This window comes from Apodemus sylvaticus, chromosome 9 (genome assembly GCF_947179515.1).
Source record: "Apodemus sylvaticus chromosome 9, mApoSyl1.1, whole genome shotgun sequence".
In the NCBI taxonomy this organism is placed as follows: Eukaryota; Metazoa; Chordata; class Mammalia; order Rodentia; family Muridae; genus Apodemus; species Apodemus sylvaticus.
In genome coordinates, this window is record NC_067480.1 from 18,735,301 (window position 1) to 18,745,250 (window position 9,950).

Sequence of the window (9,950 nt, forward strand, 5' to 3'; positions counted from 1 at the left end):
TCCTCAGTTATCAGATAGCATAGTGATAAACCATAGAAAGAATATAGGCACATAGTGTGGCCAAACTGGACTAATTTCTTTGTTACTTTCTTTTTTTTCAGTGTTAGATTTCCTTTTTATTAAGATGAAAATTGCTTTTATATGATACAGTATAGATTAAATTAAAATTTTACAAGTGCTTATATTGGAAACAAAGTTAGGTGGATCAATACAATGTTGGGTTATGATAACCAACCATTTTTCAATTCTTTTTCTCTTCTCCCCTTTCCTTAAGGCAAGGATACTCATCTTGGGGATTGCCCACACTCTGGCCTGTATTTCTTGAGAAACTTCTGGAATTAGTTTTTCTATGTTTTACTGTTGCTGAAATGGAAATAATAACAAGACCAGCACTTGTCTTCTGATTTTCAAGTAAGTGACAGTCCGGGTATTAAAAACTAGATTGTTATGTTCATATATAGGGATGCGCATGAGGTTAATGAAAAAGTAACATCTGACAGACACTAAAAGACAAATGCCTTTCACAACTCAGTTTTGCACACGTTTTATCTATAACTACTGGTTTTCTTTTTTTTTATTCGATAAATTTTTTATTTACATTGCAAATGATTTTCCCTTTTCTAGACCCCCACTCCCCGAAAGTCCCATCAGCTCCCTTCCCTCCCCCTGTTTTCCCACCCAACCCTTCCCACTTCCCTGTTCTGGTTTTGCCCTATACTGCTTCACTGAATCTTTCCAGAACAAGGGGTCACTCCTCCGTTCTTCTTGTACCTCATTTGATGGGTGGATTATGTTTTGGGTATCCTATTAAAAAATGGAGTACAGAGTTAAACAAAGAATTTTCACCTGAAGAACTTCGACTGGTGGAGAAGCATCTTAAAAAAATGCTCAACTTCATTAGGGAAATGCAGATCAAAACAACCCTGAGATTTCACCTTACTCCAGTCAGAATGGCTAAGATTAAAAATTCAGGAGACAGCAGGTGTTGGCGAGGATGTGGAGAAAGAGGAACACTCCTCCACTCCTGGTGGGGTTGCAAATTAGTACAACCACTCTGGAAATCAGTCTGGCGGTTCCTCGGAAAACTGGGAACCTCTCTTCCAGAAGATCCTGCTATACCACTCCTGGGCATATACCCAGAAGATTCTCCAGCATGTAATAAGGATACATGCTCTACTATGTTCATAGCAGCCCTATTTATAATTGCCAGAAGCTGGAAAGAACCCAGATATCCCCCAACAGAAGAGTAGATGCAAAAAATGTGGTGTATATATACACAATGGAGTACTACTCAGCCATTAGAAACAATGAATTCATGAAATTCTTAGGCAAATGGATGGAGCTGGAGAACATCATACTAACTGAGGTAACCCAGACTCAAAAGATGAATCATGGTATGCACTCTTTGTTACTTTCTTTCTTTCTTTCTTTCTTTCTTTCTTTCTTTCTTTCTTTCTTTCTTTCTTTCTTTCTCTCTCTCTCTCTCTCTCTCTCTCTCTCTCTCTCTCTCTCTCTCTCTCTCTCTGTCTCTCTCCCCTCTCTTCTTTCTGGATAGGGTTTCTCTGTGTAGACCTGGCTGTCCCAGAGCTCACTCTCTAGAGCAAGCTGGCCTCAAACTCAGAAATCTTCTTGCCTCTGCCTCCCAAGTGCTGGGATTAAAGGCGTGTGCCACCACTGCCTGCCTAATGGTTACTTTCAACATGAGACTGTTACTCAGCATTCAGGGCTAATCACTCTGAACCATCAGGAATGAGAAGTCTTCTCAGTCCATGTTTGGAGGCTACCAGAGCCAAATCTGTGATAGTTCAGACTCTGCTTTTGTTGCAGAGCATTGGCTATTTCCTTGGCCCTTCAAATGCCAAACAAGCAGCTTCAAAGTGAAGAAGCGCTTGGCATCTCTAAGTTCATATTATGTCTGTGTTGTTTGGATTAAATGTTTGGTTTAGATTCCTGCTTCATTTAAGGGGTGTTTTTCCTTTTTTTATTGGATATATTCTTCATTTACATTTCAAATGTTATAGCCATTTCCCAGATTCCCCCCCCCACTCACCAGTAGCCCCTATCCTCCACCCACCCCCTCCCACCTCACTGCCCTCGATTGCCCTCCAATGGGGCATCTATTGAGCCTTCATAGGACCAAGAACTTCTCCCATTGATGCCTGACAAGGCAATCCTCTATTACATATGCAGCTAGAGCCATGCGTACCCACACCTTGGTTGATGGCTTAGTCCCTGGAAGCTATGGGGGGTTGGTTGGTTGATATTGTTGTTCTTCCTATGAGGTTGCAAACCTTTAGCCCTTTCTCTAACTCCTCCATTGGGAACCCACTGCTCAGTCCAATGGTTGGCTGTGAGCATCTGCCTCTGTATTTGTAAGGCTCTGGTAGGGCCTCTCAGGAGACAGTCATATTAGGCTCCTTTCAGCAAGCATTTCTTGGCCTCCACTATAGGGTTGGAGTTTGGTGACTCTATGTTGGATGAATTTCCAGGTGGTACAGTCTCTGGATGGCCTTTCCTTCAGTCTCTTCTCTACACTTTATCTACATATTTGCTCCTGTGAGTATTTTGTTCCCCTTCTCAGGAGAACAAATCACCCACAATTTGGTCTTCCTTCTTCTTGAGCTTCCTGTGGCCTGTGAATTTTATCTTGGGTATTCAGAGCTTTTGGGCTAATAGTCACTTACCAGTGAGTGCAGACCATGTGTGTTCTTTTGTGATTGGTTACTTTACTCAGGATGATATTTTCTAGTTCCATCCAGTTGCTTAAGAATTTCATGAATTCATCGTTCTTAATGGCCGAATAGAACTCCATTGTGTAAATATGCCACATTTTCTGTATACCTTTAAAACACAAATAAATAAACCCGTGGAAACTCTGCATCCCTGGCTATACTTCCATGACCGTTTTCTTAACTCTGGAAAACAGAAACAAAGAAAATCAGTTGTTCAGAAATTAGTTAAATTTAGAGAAGGTGTCAAGGAGATGGCTCAGTTGGTAAAGATGTTTGTTGTGCCAGCCTGATCAACTGAATCCAGAGCTCCTGAAGCAATTTAAGAAGTCAGGCAGGGTGGCATGTGTCAGTGATCTCAGTGTTTTGTGGTGGGGTGGGAGGTAGCAATTACGGATTGCCCAGCCTGCCACATGCCAGCTGGTCTTCAGTATGCAGTGCAAAAGCAAGAAGGAGGAAGCCTGGCTTGAACAAGGTGGAAGGTAAGAACTCCCTAAAGATACCTGCAGGTAGACATACAGATATGCATATATCCATAAATCATATCAATACACAAAAATGAAATACGTAAACAAGTCTCGCTAAAAATGAAAATTCACTAGAAAAGACTCACAAAGAAAGACAGGAGAAGACTCAGTTCTAAGATAATATAAATTTACCCATTCACAAAAATAAATGAGAATAAGAAAGAAAAAAAGCCAACATAATACACTCAATGATTATTAACAATTTGGACATCCACCAGGATTACATAAGTGTTCCTCCTTCCCTGTATCCACGCGTGGCCTATGTTTTCATTTGGATGTTGACCCCTTCTGAAAGGAGTAAAATGAAATCTCAAAGGACTTTAAGTTTATATTTCCCTGATGGTTGAAGATATTTAATCTATTTTTAAATGTTTCTCAACCATCCATATGTCATCTTTTCAGGATTCTGGGTTTAGTTTCCCATTTTCGTGTTTTATTGGGTGTTTTGTTTTATTTTTGTTCTTTTTTATTTTTCCTCTAGACGTAGTAGAGAGCTGCAAAGAACTCACAGCAATTGTGGCACATGAGCAGACTTGTTCTGCTCAAACCAGACATCAAACAAAGAGTCAAGGGGAGGATGTGGACACAAAACCTCATCAGGAGCTGGGGTGATATTGACACTTGATAGCTGCTGGGATAAGGAAAGTTTGGTTTTAATGATGTGATTCTTGGTAGATGCAGGGGAGTCCAGAGCAGCAGAGCAGTGCAAAGAGGGCTTGATGAAAAACAGAAAGAAAATGAGGAAGGAAACTCAAGCTAAGTGGGGAAGCTGGGCAGACAGGGAGGGAAGGGTATGGGGTGAGCAACAGAGAAGTGGGGGGAGGGGTGGTTGTTAGCAAGACTCATTGTGTTAAATTCTTAATGATTCGATAAAAACATTTAAAATAAAATTAATAAAATGAAGGGATACACTTATATGTATTAATAACAGACCTGTATGTCAGTGATTATATTCACCAATCAGGAACCATAGGCATACTGGATAAATTTAAAAAATTAAAAAGAAAAACATCCTCCAACTGTATCCTGCCTACAAGAAACTGAATTTCATTGCTATAGGTATATGTGATGTTTTGTATATGGTTCGCCCAGGGAGTGGCACTATTTGGAGGTGTGGCCTTCTTGGAGTAGGCGTGGCCTTGTGGGAATAGGTTTTTCATTGGGGGTGTGGGCTTTAATACCCTAGTCTTAGCTGCCTGGAAGCTAGTATTCTGCTAGCAGCCTTCAGATAAAGATGTAGAACTCTCAACTCCTCCTGTACCATGCATCCCCAGATGTTCCCATGTTCCGGCCTTGATAATAATGGATGGAACCTCTGAAGGTGTAAGCCTGCCCCAATTAAATGTTGTAACTAAGAAAGTACACAAGACTGAAAATTAAAAAGGGTTAAAAAAATAGAGAGTTTTTTAAAAAAAAGTGGGAAGATCTGTATTAATATGAGGTAAAACATACTAAATTTTAAAAAGAAAATGTACATTTTTTACTGTAATAAAAGAATCACTTTAGCAAGAATACATAGTTAATTATTGATATGTCTGCATAGTACATGAAACCTCATAAACTTCTGAAGAGAATATTATAAGAAATAACAGGTCTGGTGATGGTGGCCATATCTTTAATCTTAGCACCTGGGAGGCAGCGGTAAGTGGATCTGAGGTTGAATACAGTCTGGTCTACAAAATGAGTTGAAAGTCAGTGACACATACAGAGAGAAAGCCTATCTCAAAAACCAAAAACCAAGAAGAAGAGAAGGAGGAAGAGGCGAAAGAATAGTAGGAGGAGGAGGAAGAAAAGAAGAAAGAAGAATAGAAATAAAAAAGAAAAAGAAAAGAGATAAGAAGTGATAAATAACAACTCTTGGCATGATGTCATACATCTGTAATCCCAACGCCTGAGAGGTAAAGACACGAGACTCCCTGTGAAACAAAAATCAGGAAACAAAAATCTAATCAATAATTGTAATGATAGATTCTACACCCTCACTCTCCTCCATAGACAAATTACCTATCACAGATTTGTGTGTGTGTATGTGTGTGTGTATGTGTGTGTGTATGTATGTTAAATCTGACAGTAACCATTACTTTGTTATTGTTAAAGTCCTTGGAAAATATGAATCCTCTTTCTTTGTTGGTTTATTATAAAATGGAAGAGCCATTGGACACACCTCAGTTCTACAAAATGATGTACATGAACGTCAGTATAAACAGACTCCATGTTGTGTTGGTTTGGATGAGAAATACTTTTTATAAAAATGAGTATTTGAATGTTCCTCAGTGGCTGGTCCTTTTGGTGGTAGTTTCAGGTGGAGCAACATTTTTGGAGGAAATGCCTGTCTGGGGACAGTCTTCGATACAGATAGCCCCGCCCTGCTTTCAGGTCACTCTCTCTGCTGGAAACCATGGACATGAGTTCTCAGTTTCATGCTCTGTCCACCATGCATGCTTTTGCTGCCAATCCTGCCAAGCATGATGGAATCTTATCCCTATGGAACCATTACCACATCTGAGCCCTTTCTTCTGGAAAAATTTTTAATGTTTTATCACAGCATCAGAAAGTCAACTAATATATAATATTATAATATTAAGTTTATGTAAGTATAGACTTAATATTATATAAGTATAACAAGTCTACTTTTATGGATATCGCTAAGTAAAATGAAAATAAATGTCTATACACTATGTATCCCAAATATTTATATTAGTAAAGGTGGTTGGTAAAAGCCACTAAAGTGAAAATAAACTGAATAAATGTGCAAAGTGATAAATTTCACTACATAATGATGAGTGCAGGAGGATAAAATGATAATTGCCTTCTTTTAACCATTACATGATGGTTATAAAAATATCACTTTGTATAGGATAAATCGTCAAACAGTCCTTTTTCAATTTTGCATTAGTATTTTAACTTGGCTTTAATATTTTGATGTTTCTTTAATATTTAAATAAAATGTTATACACTGTTAATACGTTTGTAGCTCATATTAAGCAAAGTATGTTCACAGAACATCAGACCGTATCACCAACGCATATGAAGTGTCAGTATGAGCACAGCACACAAAGGCAGTGACTGTAGTTCCCAGGGCTCACCGAAGAAGAGGGTATGAGAAATAATTCGTAAAAGTCAAAGATGTAGCTTAGAATGTTTTTGAAATAGCTTTGAAATGAGATCGTGGTAATATTTTACAATCATAGACTCTGTACATTGAATAATTCAATCATATATTAATTATACATCAGTTAAACATATTAAAAATGTAAATGAAAAATACAAATCTTAATTGAACTATAATCCTGACATGAAGATATCTTTAAAATGGTTGAACAAACCACTCCCAAAGACATATTTATATTTTATACATATATAAATATATTACATTATATATATACATATATAATTTTTAGGTTATCATGAAAATTATACTAGACAAATAAGACTACAAGTATGCTTTGGTAAATTATAATAAAAAATTGTAATTCGTGTCTTCCCAACCAAAATAAAATAAAACTAAAAAGAATGGAACTACACATAAACATACTGAATGCAAATTGAATAAATCACTTTGAAATGAACACTGAGCAATTAAATATATTTTAAATAAAGTATAAAGTGTCTAGTCAGCAAAACTAATACCATGTATCGAAAGTTTTAAAGCAGGAGCAAAGCTAAGAGTAACTTGCAGAACAATAAATGCATGCATCAAAAGAAAATGATCTCAAGCCATCTATGAACCATGCCTCAAGGAAGCAAAAAGAAAAACCTCAAGTCCATATTGCTTAGGGAGAAAGAAATTATAAAAGTCAAAGCATAAATAAAGAATAAGTAGGAAACATATTGCAAGGACATCCAGATTAGAAAAGTAAATGTTTAGTTATTTGTGTTTGGAGATTACATAAATTTAAACATATAAAAACCCAATACTCTCTAGCAGAACTTATTTATCTTATAAGCAAATATAAGTGAAGTTACAAGATACAAATTCAACCAGAATTAGTAGCAATTCTAGAGATGAAAAATGACCTTTCTGTGAAAGAAATCGAGAAAGTGGCTTGATTTATACTAGTTACAACAGGAATAAACATTTAATAACAGAATTTAAGCAAGGCAGCGAGGTACCTTGGCAATGAAAATGACAGAATGCTATTGAAACAAATTGCCCAAGACACAAAGAAAAACAAAGACATACCTTGCTCATGAATCAGAATAATTCCAAACAAATACACTGCTCAAAGCAATCTGGGAAGTCAATGCAATTTGTCAAAATACTGAACTTTCACAATCGAAAACTGAATCAAAATTCATCAGGGAGTTAACCCGAAACCTGAAATGTTGAATCTGCTGGAGGAAAACATGGTAAGTACCAAACACAGGGTAGGACAGGACTTCCTGAACAGGACTTGATACTCCCCAAAATTAAGGCCATCAAGAAACAAGAATACATCACGAAACTAAAATGCTTCCGTGAAGCAAAAGAAACAGGCAAATGGATGAAGAGGAAGGCCCTAAAATGGAAGGGAATTTTTGTCAACTATACAACTGACAAAAGCTTAATATTAAGAATATGCAAAGAACTCAAAAACAGAGTCAAAAAAAAAAGTCCCCTTGGTAGAAAATGACTAAAAGTATCTCAAAAATGTTCATCACTAGCAATCAGGGAAATGCAAAACAAACCAGTTTTGAGATTTAAACCTCCCTTAGTCAGAATGGTGGTGATCAATGGAACAATAGAACAATAGGCAACAAATGCTCAAAGGGACATGGTGAGTTAAAGGAACAGATGTGCTCCTCCGTCTCACACACACACACACACACACACTGACACATACACATACACACACACACACACACACATACATACACATGCACACACACAGACACAATGCACACATGCAGACACATACACACACAGGAAGACAGACACACACACATGCACACACACACATATACACACACACATAGAGGTACATGCGCAAGAACGCATGTGCCGCATGTGCACACACACACACAGGAGCACACAGATACAAACTACATGCACACACATCAATCTGTTTTCAGGTCCTGTGCTCAGGATGAGAGACCAGGAGACCAGGAATGCTGGTGAGGTTCACTTGTCAAAAACAAAAACAAAAACACTAAGGTTAGGAAGAAATGCATCAGAGAAAACAAAATTCTAATATCAAATATCTTTGTTAATGAAAATAGTGCATCAATACCCATTCCCAATGAATCTACAAAACATAATTCTAGAGTCAGTATACATGCAAAAATAAATAAGTTTCTGCTACTGAACAAAGAAACAGAGAAATGATGCACTCCTAATGGCTATGCCAAAGTTTTATTGAAATTATCAGGTCATAGGGTTGGCCATCCTCTCTCTCTATTGTGTGATGTATGAATTCCTAGGGTTATATATTCCTTTATTCATTCATAACTCACTAATCAATTAACTGATACACATTTACTGACTATTGACACAATGTCTCATGGGCTCCTGGGAAAGGTAAAAGTTCTACACATACCATAGTTGGAACAAAGTCTAACATAGTCTTTCTCACACAGTCTCCCTACTCAGTCTTCTCTTTACCCATGACTTTCCTTTACTCAAGCCTCTACTCAGGGTTAGTATGTTTCTAATTATGTAATATTTATATAAAATTATGTAATACTATATATTATATAATTGTATTATATAGAGATAATTGGATAATTATGGAAATCATGACCTACTGTAGAAGCAAGTTAATATCACCATGAATCACACCCAATAGTGTCTGGAGATAAAATTCTTGTTAGGATTTGCTAACATTTTTGTTCCTTATGCTCACCTAAATCAGGTGATTCCCATTTCCTTTGACAACAAATTTTCATCTTTTGTTTTTGGTCCCGTGTTCTCAAACAGTGCCTTCCTGTGTTTGTTGAAACTAAGTGAACTGAATTGAAATGTTTAAAACGCCCATTTCAAACTTGCTCTACTCAGACTGTCTGGAAACTTACTAAAAATTCCCTGTTTGGGATTTCTTGTTTCTGGCTTAAGCTCTTTGAATTCATTCCAGCAAAATCCTCCCAAACTTGTATACAGATGCTTAAAACAAGAACAGAGGTTTAAATATAGAAAACAATAGCCTTTTGGATTTGGTTTCCTGAATTCTTTTAATAGTTTCAGTGAAGAAGATCTTGACTGCAGGGTGTCAGATACATTGTACAATGGCATTTGTCCAAGCAACTTGAACACATCAATTACAAATTTATAATCTCAGAAATGCTATTAATTTACCACCAACCAAGGAGTGTACCTGGAGGGATCTATGGCTCCAGAAACAAATGTAGCAGAGAATGGCCTTGCCTGACAGCAATGGGAGGAGAGGCCCTTGTTTCCCGGGGAGGTTTGATGCCTAAAAGTAGGGATATACTGGAGTGATGGGGAGGGAGATGGGTGGGGGAGCACCCTCATATAGGCAAAGGGGAGGGGGAGGGCAGATATGAGATGGGGGGATTCGTGGAGGGGTAACCAGAAAGTGGGATATCATTTGAGATATAAATGAATTGAATTATTAATAATAAAAGATACTTACATGCTAAATAATTATTATGATCTTCCAGGGTAGCTATTAATAACTACAAAAATAAACTTGTATAGGAATAGAAAATTAAACTTTAAAAATTACCTGGACACTATACAGCTTCTGTTTTATCACCT

The 9,950-nt window shown here is 37.3% G+C and overlaps 1 long non-coding RNA gene across 2 annotated transcripts; it reads right to left on the reverse strand.

The window, feature by feature from the left end:
- Positions 1–693: 693 nt before the first annotated feature.
- Positions 694–7,624, reverse strand: LOC127692411 (uncharacterized). 2 transcript variants are annotated; one of them, XR_007979460.1, is made up of 3 exons: positions 7,440–7,624; positions 2,685–2,841; positions 694–804 (listed from the first exon to the last, which is right to left on the reverse strand). It is a non-coding gene; the product is annotated as an uncharacterized LOC127692411 (long non-coding RNA). The 2 variants fall into 2 exon arrangements; XR_007979461.1 differs by having other exon boundaries at positions 2,685–2,915.
- Between the last annotated feature and the right edge of the window lie 2,326 nt (positions 7,625–9,950).